The 17,029-nt window shown below is 45.3% G+C and overlaps 1 long non-coding RNA gene across 1 annotated transcript in view; it reads left to right on the top strand.

Moving 5' to 3' along the window:
* Nucleotides 1–17,029, top strand: part of LOC135050488 (uncharacterized) — a 323,425-nt gene that overhangs the window by 215,134 nt on the left and 91,262 nt on the right. The window contains exon 2 of the long non-coding RNA XR_010241622.1: nt 8,280–8,345. This is a non-coding gene — a long non-coding RNA (uncharacterized LOC135050488). The remainder of the gene's footprint in view (nt 1–8,279; nt 8,346–17,029) is intronic.

The raw sequence follows: 17,029 nt of genomic DNA, 5'->3' as shown, positions 1-17,029 counted from the left end.
AAATCTCTTGTGGGCCCCCCCCCCCCTTTTGCACCCTGTTACTTGTACAGTAGTGTGGGAGGCCAGGCTCAGTGTCTCTGCAGCTTCTGTGAAGAGAAAATGGCGCTGGTCAGAGCTGTGAGGGCTAAGCCACGCCCCCTTAATGGCGCGCTTCAGTCCCGCTTATTTTCATATTTGTTATACTGGCGGGGGTCTGTTATCAGTGCCTAGGCACTTTATACACTTTTGCCAGTGGACAATATTGAGGATTAATGCTGCCCAGGGCACTCCCCCTGTGCCCTGCACCCTGCAGTGCCGTCTGAATGTGGGAGCATGGCGTGCAGCGCGGCCGCTGAGTGGTACCTCAAAAGCCGTCTTCTGCCGTCACTGAAGTCTTCTGATCTTCTTAATATTCACCCGGCTTCTATCTTCTGGCTCTGCAAGGGGGGTGACGGCGCGGCTCCGGGAACGAGCAGCTAGGCGCACCAAGTGATCGGACCCTCTGGAGCTAATGGTGTCCAGTAGCCTAAGAAGCAGAGCCTTTGAACTCAGAGAAGTAGGTCTGCTTCTCTCCCCTCAGTCCCACGATGCAGGGAGCCTGTTGCCAGCAGGTCTCCCTGAAAATAATAAACCTAACAAAGTCTTTTTTTCTGAGAAACTCTGGAGAGCTCGTCAGTGTGCATCCAGTCTCACTGGGCACAGAATCTAACTGGAGTCTGGAGGAGGGGCATAGAGGGAGGAGCCAATTCACACCCCTTTTAAAGTCTTAAAGTGCCCATGTCTCCTGCGGATCCCGTCTATACCCCATGGTTCTTGAAGCATCCCCAGCATCCTCTAGGACGTATGAAAAATTTCGCCGCTGGATGCGGTTAGGATATAGGCTGCAGTTAGGATACAGTTAGACTGTGGTTAGGGTTAGGCTGTGGTTAAGGTCAGGCTGCAGTTGCGGTAATGCTATGGTTAGTGCAAGGCTGCGGTTAGAGTACGGCTGTAGTCAGGGTTAGGCTGCAGTTAGGTGTAGACTGTGGATGGGTAAGGGTTAGGCTGCAGTAAGGGTAAGGCTATGGTTAGGGTAATGCTGCAGTTAGAGTAAGGATGTGGTCAGGGTTAGGCTGCAGTTAGGATTAGGCTGTGGTTTTGGTTAGGCTGCGGTTAGGTTAGGATTAGGCTGCTATTAGGGTTAGGGTTAGGATGAGGTTAGGATTCGGCTGCTATTAGGGTTTAGATTAGGATGTGTTTAGGGTTAGGCTGAGGTTAGGATTCGGCTGCTATTATGGCTAAGATTAGGATGTGGTTAAGATTAGGCTGCAGTTAGGATTAGGCTGCAGTTAGTATTAGGCTACAATTAGGGTCAGGCTGCGGTTTGGGTTAGGTTGTAGTTAGGCTACAATTAAGGTTAGGCTGTGGTTTGGGTTAGGTTGTAGTCAGGCTATATTTAGGGTTAGGCTGTAGTTTGGGTTAGGCTGTAGTTAGGCTACAATTAGGGTCAGGCTGCGGTTTGGGTTAGGTTGTAGTTAGGCTACAATTAGGGTTAGGCTGTGGTTTGGGTTAGGTTGTAGTTAGGCTACAATTAGGGTTAGGCTGTGGTTTTGGTTAGGCTGTAATTAGGATTAGGCTACAATTAGGGTTAGGCTGTAGTTAGGGTTAGGCTACAATTAGGGTTAGGCTGTAGTTAGGGTTAGGCTACAATTAGGGTTAGGCTGTGTTTTGGGTTAGGCTGTAGTTAGGGTTAGGCTAAAATTAGGATTAGGCTGTAGTTAGGGTTAGGCTACAATTAGGATTAGGCTGTGGTTTGGGTTAGGATTAGGCTACAATTAGGGTTAGGCTGTAGTTAGGGTTAGGCTACAATTAGGGTTAGGCTGCAATTAGGGTTAGGCTGTAGTTAGGATTAGGCTACAATTAGGGTTAGGCTGTAGTTAGGGTTAGGCTACAATTAGGGTTAGGCTGTAGTTAGGGTTAGGCTGTAGTTAGGGTTAGGCTACAATTAGGGTTAGGCTGTGGTTTGGGTTAGGCTGTAGTTAGGATAAGGCTACAATCAGGGTTAGGCTGTAGTTAGGGTTAGGCTACAATTAGGGTTAGGCTGTAGTTAGGACTAGGCTACAATTAGGGTTAGGCTGTAGTTAGGGTTAGGCTGCAGTTAGGGTTAGGCTACAATTAGGGTTAGGCATTAGTTAGGGTTAGGCTACAATTAGGGTTAGGCTGTAGTTAGGGTTAGGCTGTTAGGCTGTAGTTAGGGCTAGGCTACAATTAGGGTTAGGCTGTAGTTAGGAGTAGGGTTAAGCTTGAAAGATGCTAAAAATGCATGTGAATGTCGACATATCAAATATCTGCATAATGACCATGTTGAAGATCTGTATGTCGAGATTCAGACCATGTCGACATTCTTGTGCTGACATTCTGAATGCTAACATTTTGTACCACTCCCATTTTTCGGTACTTGAGCAACCCCAATATTTGTACTGCCACTTAGTATGCCAATGGTGTGTGTGTGTGTGTGTGTGTGTGTGTGTGTGTGTGTGTGTGTGTGTGTGTGTGTGGGGATTATAATGAGAGCATCCCCAACAATATATATGCCCTCGTCTACAGCTCTGCTTGCAGGTGTGTGTGTGTTGGGGAAGGGGGAAGATTATAATTAGCTTCCCCAGCAATATATGATCGCCTATGTCTACAGCTCTGCCTGCAGGTGTGTGTGTGTGTGTGTGTGTGTGTGTGTGTGCGCGAGCGCGCGTGTGTGTGTTGGCGGGGGGGGGGGGGGATTATAATTAGCTTCCCCAGCAATAGATGAGCTCCTATGTCTACAGCTCTGCTTGCGGTGTGTGTGTGTGTGTGTATGTGTGTGTTGGGGAAGGGGGGGGGGGGGGGGGGAGGTTTAGGGATTATAATTAACATCCCCAGCAATATATGATCGCCTATGTCTGCAGCTTTGCTTGCAGGTGTGTGTGTGTGTGTGTGTGTGTGTGTGTGTGTGTTTGTATTAGGGAGGGGTATTATAATTAGCTTCCCCAGCAATACATGATCACCTATGTCTACAGCTCTGCTTGCAGGTGTGTGTGTGTGTGTGTGTGTGAGTGTGTTGGGGAGGGGTATTATAATTAGCTTCCACAGCAATACATGATCGCCTATGTCTACAGCTCTGCTTGCGGGTGGGTATGTGGGTAGGTTGGGTACAATTTACATTCCAGCTGGATCTGCCCATTAATGCTGGACAATAAATCTCTCCGTACAGCAGATCTGGGAGCGCTCTTGGTTACGCACAGGACACATCTTCGGTTACCTTGGCAAATGAGGATGGTTGTATTACACATTTAATCAATAGGACTAAAAATATATAAGCAAATACTTGATGCCAGGTGCCTGTGGGAATATCCCCACAAGATTGATGCTCTCCCCTCGGTGATATATAACAGGAGTGGGGTCAGTGGAGACTTTTCCCCACGCTCATTAATCTTCAGCAGATAATAGGAGACAAATTCCTTATTCTAGTGACAAATACAAGCAGGAAGCGCTCTGTGGCCGCAGTCTCTTTGTGTTACTCTAAAGTATTTAGGAGGGCGATACATCAAAGTATAGATCAGCAATTACAAAGCTCTCCAATAAATTCACTTTGGCAAATGGGCAGGTCATCACCCGGATGATCTCACACAAAATGGAGTCAGGGTTGGCAAGGAGAGGGGACAGCCATCCCCGGCTGCCACGCTAATGTCTGTCTTGTGGGAAATTAATGAGAATTCCTCCAGTCATAAATATTGCCGTAAGAACATCGGCTTCACTTTGAATAATGAGGACATTACAATATAATTCATACTGCGTAGGCTACACAATAAAAACTTTATAAGAGTAGGGTAACTTTAATGGCCGCTGGGGCTCAGGTTTGCTCTTGGAAAAGTTAACTTTGCTGTACAGCTCAAAGAAAGTATTCTGTTGTCGCATACCTACAGGAACGTTTCAGATGGGACTCCGCAACAGTCTACATAACATGCAAAATAAATCCTGAACGGTGCTAGATACTAATTAAAGGGTTATTACAACCTTAATGTGCCGGCTGGTATTTTCCCGGGTGTGGATCGTTGGGTCGACAGCAACTAGGACGACAGTCATCACGTCGACCACTATTGGTCGAAAGTGACTAGGTCGGGACCTGAAATAGATCGTCACATTCATTAGGTCGACATGGAAACGGTCGACATGGAAAAAAGGTCAACATGATTTTATTTTTTTGTTGTCTTTTTCTACTTAAAGTGACCGGGATCCCCAATTAGTGCATCATGTCCCCTCGAATCCTCGCTTCACTCACCATGCTTCGGGCAAGGTTACTATTCTCAATCGGTGTCAACGTGGATCGTAAAGTATGAAAAAGATTAAAAAAATTAAAGAAAAATAAAAAGCGATAAACTTATGTTGACCTTTTCATGTGTTGACCTTTGCAATGTCGACCTAGTGACCACGTCGACCTAATAACCATGTTGACCTAAGTGTTGTCGACCTAAAGACCGGATATCATTTGCCCTATTGTAACCTTTTCTAAGGCAGCGTATGGTCTTCTGTTTGCCGGCGGCCGGCCTCTCGACGACCAGCATACCGGCGCCAGAATCTCGACCGCCAGCATACCGACATTTTTTCTCCCTCTTGGGGGTCCACGACCCCCCTGGAGGGAGAATAGATAGTGTGGCGCGCGTAGCACGCCACCGTGCCCGCAGCGTGGTGAGTGCAGCAAGCCCGCAAGGGGCTCATTTGCGCTCACCCAGCTGTCGGCATGCCGGCGTTCGGGATTCCGGCGCTGGTATGCTGGTCGCTGGGAGCCCGGCCGCTGGCATGCCCTACTACACCCTAAGGCAGCATTAGGCAGCCTGTCACTGCGGCCCTGCTGAAGCCGTGGAAGTACACATCCCAGCATGCCCTGGTAATTATAGTTCCATAGCGCTGTCCCTGAGTTTTCACTTTCTATTTCCTTTCTATGTTTATATATAATCAGAGTTGTTTCATTTGTTGTACCGGCATAGGACAGAAAGCTGGGTAATTGTCTGATGGACGGGCCAGTGTGTGCCAAGGGAGGGGGAAAGGATACTCCACAACATGGGCTATGGGGGTCATTCTGAGTTGATCGCTCGCTAGCTGTTTTTTGCAGCCTTGCAAACGCTATGCCGCAGCCTTCTGGGAGTGTATATTAGCTTAGCAGAAGTGCGAACGAAAGGATCGCAGAGCGGCGGCAAACTTTTTTTGCGCAGTTTCAGAGTAGCTCCAGACCTACTCAGCGCTTGCGATCACTTCAGACTATTCAGTTCCTGTTTTGACGTCACAAACACGCCCTGCGTTCGCTCAGCCATGCCTGCGGTTTTCCTGGCACGCCTGCGTTTTTCTGAACACTCCCTGAAAACGGTCAGTTGACACCCAGAAACGCCCACTTCCTGTCAATCACTCTGCGGTCAGCAGTGCGACTGAAATGCTTCGCTAGACCTTGTGTGAAACTACATCGCTCGCTGCAATAGTACGACGCGCGTGCGCATTGCACCGCATGCGCAGAAGTGCCGTTTTTTTGCCTAATCACTGCACAGCGAACGAATGCAGCTAGCGATCAACTCGGAATGACCACCTGTGTTAGGGATTGTGCGGTCCCCATCCCCCACCCCCATGTATTGGCGGAGGGGGCTATTGCTTTTTTGGCCTCCCTCTGGTTTGAGTGTTCTATTATAACATACTGTAATAACATGTTAGTATGTTAAGATGTTCATTTCGAGGGGAAACCATCAACCGCTTTGCAGCATAAAAGATTACAAGATAGAGGCAGGGAGAGGAAACTGCAGATAAGATACGACTGGCAGTGGCGCACCCAGGGGGGGTTCCGAGTACCCAGAAACCCCCCTCCACTAAAAAATAAAATATTTTTTTTTTTTTTTTTTTTAGCTGCATGAGTATTATTAATGACTGTCTAGCGTCCTCTGCAGCCTGCTGTCTTCCTGGTGGCACTTGCAAGTGCAATACAAGTTTACTTTATTTTAATTATAGTACATATATATCCATGTGCCTACATATATACACATGTTATACATACATACATACATACATATAAACACACACACACACACACACACACACACACACACACACACACACACACACACACACACACATATGAGATATATATATATACATGTGTGTATATATATATGTGTACTGTATGTGTGTGTGTATATATATATATATATATATATATATATATGTATGCATGTTTAATATGCTATGTATATGTGTATATGGGTGTAGTACGGGTGACCGGCGGTCTCCTGACCGCCGGTCACCTTACCGACGCCGGGATCCCGGCAGCATACCGACGCCGGGATCCCGGCGGGGAGCGGCGAGTGCAGCAAGCCCCTTGCGGGCTTGCTGCGCTCGCCACGCTGCGGGCTCGGTGGCAACCTGCGGTCGCCACGGGTTCTATTCCCACTCTATGGGTGTCGTGGACACCCACGAGTGGAAATAGTCCCTGTTGGTCGGCATGCCGACCATCGGGATAGTGAGCCGTCGGGCTCACGGAGGAGGTCATGTGACTGTCGGTCAGCCGACCGGCGGTCACATGACTACCACCCGTGTATATGGGTTCACTACGATCTCCCGGCGGCCGGACTCCCGGCGACCAGCATACCGGCGCCGGGAGGCCGGCCGCCGGCTTACCAATAGTGTGGCGAGCGCAAATGAGCCCCTTGCTACGCGCGCCACACTATTCTATTCTCCCTCCAGGGGGGTCGTGGACCCCCACGAGGGAGAATAAGTGTCGGTATGCCGGCGGTCAGGCTCCCGGAGCCGGTATGCTGGTCGCCGGGAGCCCGACCGCCGGCATACTGAAGACCACCCGTGTATATGTATGTGTGTGTGTATGTATATATATATATATTTATGTGTGTGTAGATATATGTTTATATATATATATATATATACATATATGTAGAAGAGTCAGAACAAACAAATGTCCAAGACAGGACATGGCACTCCAGGACTTTAGTATAAATGATTTTAATGCATCCACTTAATCAACGACCTGCATAACTCCAACAGCCAGTGGTGCAGTGTAAACTGTGGCATAATGGCACAAGCATATATATGTGTAGATATATATATATATATATATATATATATATATATATATATATATATATACACACACACACACACACACACACACACACACACACACACACACACACACACACACACAGACACACTAGTTTTACGGACCCAGCATATACTGGGTCACCTCAGTCCCCACCCCCGTGATTGGCTCTGCCCAGTTCTGGAAACCCCCCCATGCAAATCCTGCGTTTGCCACTGACTGGCACGCGCACATTGCAGTGAAAAAAAAAAAGAATATCTGAAATCATACATTATTTTAAAAAGAAATAGAAAAAAAATTGGCATACTACACGTACCATGCACTGTGAGCTATATGGCGGGCCGTAGAGAGCCACGCCGGGTTCCATTAAAGGGGGTGGCATTGCTTCAAAAAGGTGGTGTGATGACGCCCTTTACTATTAAAATATTGACATAATAAATTGCGGGGCCACTTGCTCCGTAGAGAGAGGGTAATTTTAACACGGGGGGTGGGGCAGGGGCGATGGGTGTGGGGGAGGGCACCCGCTTCTTACCTTACTTTATCAGGAAGTGGGTCCCTCCTCTCTGGTCAGCGCCATCTTCCCAGTGATATTTGGGAAGATGACGCTGGCCACTAGTAAGCAAAGACTGGCACAGTGCGCCGCGCCATCTTCCCAAAGAGATCACTGAAGGGATGACGATGACGACGAATGGACGTATTGGACCCGGACCCCTACAGCAGTCCGGGCCATTTGTACCCACTCACCTTCCCCTCCCTCCCGGTGCCACTGGCTATATGGCATGCAACTTCCACACACCGGGGGATTGGGGACATGATGAGAGCCGTGGCTTACGATTCTGGATATTAGGTGAGATGATGGAACTGATTATTTGATAACTCCCCCCTCCGTATGAGGGGGGTGTAATTCGTTGAATGTGGGTCTGTTTGGGGTGTAGGAGGGCTATGTATTAAATGAGATTATGAACAGGTGTATTATGAAAATTATTGACTTCATATCTGGGCTTTTGTGGAGGTTAAATAGCTGTACAGTATTTAATAAATGTGAATGCTATTAATTTAATGTCAGGGCTGGCTTTAGGGAGGGTGGCCTAGCTATTAACCTGTGTGCTACTGGTTTTATGTGTGGGCTGTTTGGGGTACAAGGGAGGCTTAGAGCGTTCACTCATTGCTATATTTTTCACATTTCTCCAAAAAGGACCCAGACAGGCAGCGGCTGCTTGATTAAGGAACAAGCATACAGTAGTGACAGCTACAACACCAGGTAAGAAAGAGCAGGACAAACTGAGCTTTTCCTGGGGCAACCCAAATTTTGGGCTGAGAGAAGGGACAGTTGGAACGTAAATATGTCTTGGTTAACACTACTCTGCCCGTTAAGGGGAAGCCGTGTGTGCCTAATAATATAATATAATATTGAAATATATGTGATCTAGAATGCTCTTTAATGATAACCGCACAGCCCTGTGTGATGGTCAAATAGCAAGTGTTGGAAATTATGTGTGTGCAGGTCAGTGTTGCAAGTAGAAATATTTTCTTAGTGGTACTGAGTGCCGAAATATGGGCATGGCCATGTGTTGTGATGGGGCGTGGTCACATGCTGCTAGTGGGAGTGGCTACATGACACTAGCGGTGTGGCCACACGACACAGCCCCTTTTTTGTGGGGAATCTGGAGGCAAGGCTAAAAATATATAGTAATGCCTTCAGTATAATATAAATATATAGTGATACCTCCAGTATAATATAAATATATAGTGATACCTCCAGTATAATATAAATATATAGTAATGCCTCCAGTATAATAGAAATATATAGTAATGCCTCCAGTATAATATAAATATATAGTGATACATCCAGTATAATAGAAATATATAGTAATGCCTTCAGTATAATATAAATATATAGTGATACCTCCAGTATAATATAAATATATAGTGATACAGGTTGAGTATCCCATATCCAAATATTCCGAAATACGGAATATTCCGAAATACGGACTTTTTTGACTGAGAGTGAGATAGTGAAACCTTTGTTTTTTGATGGCTCAATGTACACAAACTTTGTTTAATAGACAAAGTTATTAAAAATATTGTATTAAATGACCTTCAGGCTGTGTGTATAGGGTGTATATGAAACATAAATGAATTGTGTGAATGCAGATACACTTTGTTTAATGCACAAAGTTATAAAAAAACATTGGCTAAAATTGCCTTCAGGCTGTGTGTATAAGGTGTATATGTAACATAAATACATTCTTTGCTTAGATTTAGGTCCCATCACCATGATATCTCATTATAGTATGCAATTATTCCAAAATACGGAAAAATCCGATATCCAAAATACCTCTGGTCCCAAGCATTTTGGATAATGGATACTCAACCTGTACCTATAGTATAATATAAATATATAGTGATACCTCCAGTATAATATAAATATATAGTAATGCCTTCAGTATAATATAAATATATAGTGATACCTCCAGTATAATATAAATATATAGTGATAGCTCCAGTATAATATAAATATATAGTAATGCCTCCAGTATAATAGAAATATATAGTAATGCCTCCAGTATAATAGAAATATATAGTACTGCCTCCAGTATAACAGAAATATATAGTAATGCCTCCAGTATAATAGAAATATATAGTGATACCTCCAGTATAATAGAAATATATAGTAATGCCTTCAGTATAATATAAATATATAGTGATACCTCCAGTATAATAGAAATATATAGTGATACCTCCAGTATAATATAAATATATAGTGATACCTCCAGTATAATAGAAATATATAGTGATACCTTCAGTATAACAGAAATATATAGTGATACCTCCAGTATAATAGAAATATATAGTACTGCCTTCAGTATAATATAAATATATAGTGATACCTCCAGTATAATAGAAATATATAGTAGAGATGTGCACTTGAAATTTTTCGGGTTTTGTGTTTTGGTTTTGGGTTCGGTTCCGCGGCCGTGTTTTGGGTTCGACCGCGTTTTGGCAAAACCTCACCGAATTTTTTTTGTCGGATTCGGGTGTGTTTTGGATTCGGGAGTTTTTTTCAAAAAACACTAAAAAACAGCTTAAATCATAGAATTTGGGGGTCATTTTGATCCCAAAGTATTATTAACCTCAAAAACCATAATTTCCACTCATTTTCAGTCTATTCTGAATACCTCACACCTCACAATATTATTTTTAGTCCTAAAATTTGCACCGAGGTCGCTGGATGACTAAGCTAAGCGACCCTAGTGGCCGACACAAACACCGGGCCCATCTAGGAGTGGCACTGCAGTGTCACGCAGGATGGCCCTTCCAAAAAACACTCCCCAAACAGCACATGACGCAAAGAAAAAAAGAGGCGCAATGAGGTAGCTGTGTGAGTAAGATAAGCGACCCTAGTGGCCGACACAAACACCGGGCCCATCTAGGAGTGGCACTGCAGTGTCACGCAGGATGGCCCTTCCAAAAAACACTCCCCAAACAGCACATGACGCAAAGAAAAAAAGAGGCGCAATGAGGTAGCTGTGTGAGTAAGATAAGCGACCCTAGTGGCCGACACAAACACCTGGCCCATCTAGGAGTGTCACTGCAGTGTCACGCAGGATGGCCCTTCCAAAAAACACTCCCCAAACAGCACATGACGCAAAGAAAAATTAAAGAAAAAAGAGGTGCAAGATGGAATTGTCCTTGGGCCCTCCCACCCACCCTTATGTTGTATAAACAGGACATGCACACTTTAACCAACCCATCATTTCAGTGACAGGGTCTGCCACACGACTGTGACTGAAATGACGGGTTGGTTTGGACCCCCACCAAAAAAGAAGCAATTAATCGCTCCTTGCACAAACTGGCTCTACAGAGGCAAGATGTCCACCTCATCATCATCCTCCGATATATCACCGTGTACATCCCCCTCCTCACAGATTATCAATTCGTCCCCACTGGAATCCACCATCTCAGCTCCCTGTGTACTTTGTGGAGGCAATTGCTGCTGGTCAATGTCTCCACGGAGGAATTGATTATAATTCATTTTAATGAACATCATCTTCTCCACATTTTCTGGAAGTAACCTCGTACGCCGATTGCTGACAAGGTGAGCGGCGGCACTAAACACTCTTTCGGAGTACACACTTGTGGGAGGGCAACTTAGGTAGAATAAAGCCAGTTTGTGCAAGGGCCTCCAAATTGCCTCTTTTTCCTGCCAGTATAAGTACGGACTGTGTGACGTGCCTACTTGGATGCGGTCACTCATATAATCCTCCACCATTCTTTCAATGGGGAGAGAATCCTATGCAGTGACAGTAGACGACATGTCCGTAATCGTTGACAGGTCCTTCAGTCCGGACCAGATGTCAGCATCAGCAGTCGCTCCAGACTGCCCTGCATCACCGCCAGCGGGTGGGCTCGGAATTCTGAGCCTTTTCCTCGCACCCCCAGTTGCGGGAGAATGTGAAGGAGGAGATGTTGACAGGTCGCGTTCCGCTTGACTTGACAATTTTCTCACCAGCAGGTCTTTGAACCCCAGCAGACTTGTGTCTGCCGGAAAGAGAGATCCAAGGTAGGTTTTAAATCTAGGATCGAGCACGGTGGCCAAAATGTAGTGCTCTGATTTCAACAGATTGACCACCCGTGAATCCTTGTTAAGCGAATTAAGGGCTCCATCCACAAGTCCCACATGCCTAGCGGAATCGCTCCGTGTTAGCTCCTCCTTCAATGTCTCCAGCTTCTTCTGCAAAAGCCTGATGAGGGGAATGACCTGACTCAGGCTGGCAGTGTCTGAACTGACTTCACGTGTGGCAAGTTCAAAGGGCAGCAGAACCTTGCACAACGTTGAAATCATTCTCCACTGCGCTTGAGACAGGTGCATTCCACCTCCTATATCGTGCTGAATTGTATAGGCTTGAATGGCCTTTTGCTGCTCCTCCAACCTCTGAAGCATATATAGGGTTGAATTCCACCTCGTTACCACTTCTTGCTTCAGATGATGGCAGGGCAGGTTCAGGCGTTTTTGGTGTTGCTCCAGTCTTCTGTACGTGGTGCCTGTACGCCGAAAGTGTCCCGCAATTCTTCTGGCCACCGACAGCATCTCTTGCACGCCCCTGTCGTTTTTTAAAAAATTCTGCACCACCAAATTCAAGGTATGTGCAAAACATGGGACGTGCTGGAATTTGCACAGATTTAATGCACACACAATATTGCTGGCGTTGTCCGATGCCACAAATCCACAGGAGAGTCCAATTGGGGTAAGCCATTCCGCGATGATCTTCCTCAGTTGCCGTAAGAGGTTTTCAGCTGTGTGCGTATTCTGGAAACCGGTGATACAAAGCGTAGCCTGCCTAGGAAAGAGTTGGCGTTTGCGAGATGCTGCTACTGGTGCCGCCGCTGCTGTTCTTGCGGCAGGAGTCCATACATCTACCCAGTGGGCTGTCACAGTCATATAGTCCTGACCCTGCCCTGCTCCACTTGTCCACATGTCCGTGGTTAAGTGGACATTGGGTACAGCTGCATTTTTTAGGACACTGGTGACTCTTTTTCTGAGGTCTGTGTACATTTTCGGTATCGCCTGCCTAGAGAAATGGAACCTAGATGGTATTTGGTACCGGGGACACAGTACCTCCAACAAGTCTCTAGTTGGCTCTGCAGTAATGATGGATACCGGAACCACGTTTCTCACCACCCAGGATGCCAAGGCCTCAGTTATCCGCTTTGCAGCAGGATGACTGCTGTGATATTTCATCTTCCTCGCAAAGGACTGTTGGACAGTCAATTGCTTGGTGGAAGTAGTACAAGTGGTCTTACGATTTCCCCTCTGGGATGACCATCGACTCCCAGCAGCAACAACAGCAGCGCCAGCAGCAGTAGGCGTTACACGCAAGGATGCATCGGAGGAATCCCAGGCAGGAGAGGAATCGTCTGAATTGCCAGTGACATGGCCTGCAGGACTATTGGCATTCCTGGGGAAGGAGGAAATTGACACTGAGGGAGTTGGTGGGGTGGTTTGCGTGCGCTTGGTTACAAGAGGCAGGGATTTACTGGTCAGTGGACTGCTTCCGATGTCGCCCAAAGTTTTGAACTTGTCACTGACTTATTATGAATGCGCTGCAGGTGACGTATAAGGGAGGATGTTCCGAGGTGGTTAACGTCCTTACCCCTACTTATTACAGCTTGACAAAGGCAACACACGGCTTGACAAATGTTGTCCGCATTTCTGTTGAAATACTTCCACACCGAAGAGCTGATTTTTTTGGTATTTTCACCAGGCATGTCAACGGCCATATTCCTCCCACGGACAACAGGTGTCTCCCCGGGTGCCTGACTTAAACAAACCACCTCACCATCAGAATCCTCCTTGTCAATTTCCTCCCCAGCGCCAGCAACACCCATATCCTCCTCATCCTGGTGTACTTCAACACTGACATCTTCAATCTGACTATCAGGAACTGGACTGCGGGTGCTCCTTCCAGCACTTGCAGGGGGCGTGCAAATGGTGGAAGGCGCATGCTCTTCACGTCCAGTGTTGGGAAGGTCAGGCATCGCAACCGACACAATTGGACTCTCCTTGTGGATTTGGGATTTCGAAGAACGCACAGTTCTTTGCGGTGCTTTTGCCAGCTTGAGTCTTTTCATTTTTCTAGTGAGAGGCTGAGTGCTTCCATCCTCATGTGAAGCTGAACCACTAGCCATGAACATAGGCCAGGGCCTCAGCCGTTCCTTGCCACTCCGTGTGGTAAATGGCATATTGGCAAGTTTACGCTTCTCCTCCGACAATTTTATTTTAGATTTTGGAGTCCTTTTTTTACTGATATTTGGTGTTTTGGATTTTACATGCTCTGTACTATGACATTGGGCATCGGCCTTGGCAGACGACGTTGCTGGCATTTCATCGTCTCGGCCATGACTAGTGGCAGCAGCTTCAGCACGAGGTGGAAGTGGATCTTGATCTTTCCCTAATTTTGGAACCTCAACATTTTTGTTCTCCATATTTTAATAGGCACAACTAAAAGGCACCTCAGGTAAACAATGGAGATGGATGGATACTAGTATACTTATGGATGGACGAGCGACTGCCGACACAGAGGTAGCTACAGCCGTGGACTACCGTACTGTGTCTGCTGCTAATATAGACTGGATGATAATGAGATGAAATCAATATATATATATATAATATCACTAGTACTGCAGCCGGACAGGTATATATATTTATTATGTAATGACTGATGACGGACCTGCTGGACACTGTCAGCTCAGCAGCACCGCAGACTGCTACAGTAAGCTACTATAGTAGTATGTATAAAGAAGAAAGAAAAAAAAAAAACCACGGGTAGGTGGTATACAATTATGGATGGACGAGCGACTGCCGACACAGAGGTAGCTACAGCCGTGGACTACCGTACTGTGTCTGCTGCTAATATAGACTGGATGATAATGAGATGAAATCAATATATATATATATAATATCACACTAGTACTGCAGCCGGACAGGTAGATATATTTATTATGTAATGACTGATGACGGACCTGCTGGACACTGTCAGCTCAGCAGCACCGCAGACTGCTACAGTAAGCTACTATAGTAGTATGTATAAAGAAGAAAGGAAAAAAAAAACCACGGGTAGGTGGTATACAATTATGGATGGACGAGCAACTGCCGACACAGAGGTAGCTACAGCCGTGGACTACCGTATTGTGTCTGCTGCTAATATAGACTGGATGATAATGAGATGAAATCAATATATATATATATAATATCACACTAGTACTGCAGCCGGACAGGTAGATATATTTATTATGTAATGACTGATGACGGACCTGCTGGACACTGTCAGCTCAGCAGCACCGCAGACTGCTACAGTAAGCTACTATAGTAGTATGTATAAAGAAGAAAGAAAAAAAAAACCACGGGTAGGTGGTATACAATTATGGATGGACGAGCGACTGCCGACACAGAGGTAGCTACAGCCGTGGACTACCGTACTGTGTCTGCTGCTAATATAGACAGGATGATAATGAGATGAAATCAATATATATATATATATATATAATATCACACTAGTACTGCAGCCGGACAGGTAGATATATTTATTATGTAATGACTGATGACGGACCTGCTGGACACTGTCAGCTCAGCAGCACCGCAGACTGCTACAGTAAGCTACTATAGTAGTATGTATAAAGAAGAAAGAAAAAAAAAAACCACGGGTAGGTGGTATACAATTATGGATGGACGAGCGACTGCCGACACAGAGGTAGCTACAGCCGTGGACTACCGTACTGTGTCTGCTGCTAATATAGACTGGATGATAATGAGATGAAATCAATATATATATATATATAATATCACACTAGTACTGCAGCCGGACAGGTAGACATATTTATTATGTAATGACTGATGACGGACCTGCTGGACACTGTCAGCTCAGCAGCACCGCAGACTGCTACAGTAAGCTACTATAGTAGTATGTATAAAGAAGAAAAAAAAAAAAAACCACGGGTAGGTGGTATACAATTATGGATGGACGAGCGACTGCCGACACAGAGGTAGCTACAGCCGTGGACTACCATACTGTGTCTGCTGCTAATATAGACTGGATGATAATGAGATGAAATCAATATATATATATATATATAATATCACTAGTACTGCAGCCGGACAGGTATATATATTTATTATGTAATGACTGATGACGGACCTGCTGGACACTGTCAGCTCAGCAGCACCGCAGACTGCTACAGTAAGCTACTATAGTAGTATGTATAAAGAAGAAAGAAAAAAAAAAAACCACGGGTTAGTGGTATACAATTATGGATGGACGAGCGACTGCCGACACAGAGGTAGCTACAGCCGTGGACTACCGTACTGTGTCTGCTGCTAATATAGACTGGATGATAATGAGATGAAATCAATATATATATATATATATATAATATCACACTAGTACTGCAGCCGGACAGGTAGATATATTTATTATGTAATGACTGATGACGGACCTGCTGGACACTGTCAGCTCAGCAGCACCGCAGACTGCTACAGTAAGCTACTATAGTAGTATGTATAAAGAAGAAAGAAAAGGAAAAAAACACGGGTAGGTGGTATACAATTATGGATGGACGAGCGACTGCCGACACAGAGGTAGCTACAGCCGTGGACTGCCGTACTGTGTCTGCTGCTAATATAGACTGGATGATAATGAGATGAAATCAATATATATATATATATATATAATATCACACTAGTACTGCAGCCGGACAGGTATATATATTTATTATGTAATGACTGATGACGGACCTGCTGGACACTGTCAGCTCAGCAGCACCGCAGACTGCTACAGTAAGCTACTATAGTAGTATGTATAAAGAAGAAAGAAAAAAAAAACCACGGGTAGGTGGTATACAATTATGGATGGACGAGCGACTGCCGACACAGAGGTAGCTACAGCCGTGGACTACCGTACTGTGTCTGCTGCTAATATAGACTGGATGATAATGAGATGAAATCAATATATATATATATAATATCACACTAGTACTGCAGCCGGACAGGTAGATATATTTATTATGTAATGACTGATGATGGACCTGCTGGACACTGTCAGCTCAGCAGCACCGCAGACTGCTACAGTAAGCTACTATAGTAGTATGTATAAAGAAGAAAGAAAAAAAAAACACGGGTAGGTGGTATACAATTATGGATGGACGAGCGACTGCCGACACAGAGGTAGCTACAGCCGTGGACTACCGTACTGTGTCTGCTGCTAATATAGACTGGATGATAATGAGATGAAATCAATATATATATATATAATATCACTAGTACTGCAGCCGGACAGGTATATAGATTTATTATGTAATGACTGATGACGGACCTGCTGGACACTGTCAGCTCAGCAGCACCGCAGACTGCTACAGTAAGCTACTATAGTAGTATGTATAAAGAAGAAG

The sequence above is a fragment of the Pseudophryne corroboree genome, chromosome 2 (assembly GCF_028390025.1).
Source record: "Pseudophryne corroboree isolate aPseCor3 chromosome 2, aPseCor3.hap2, whole genome shotgun sequence".
Taxonomy (NCBI): domain Eukaryota; kingdom Metazoa; phylum Chordata; class Amphibia; order Anura; family Myobatrachidae; genus Pseudophryne; species Pseudophryne corroboree.
Note: the sequence above shows the minus strand (reverse complement) of the source record. Positions and strands in the feature narration are given on the sequence as shown.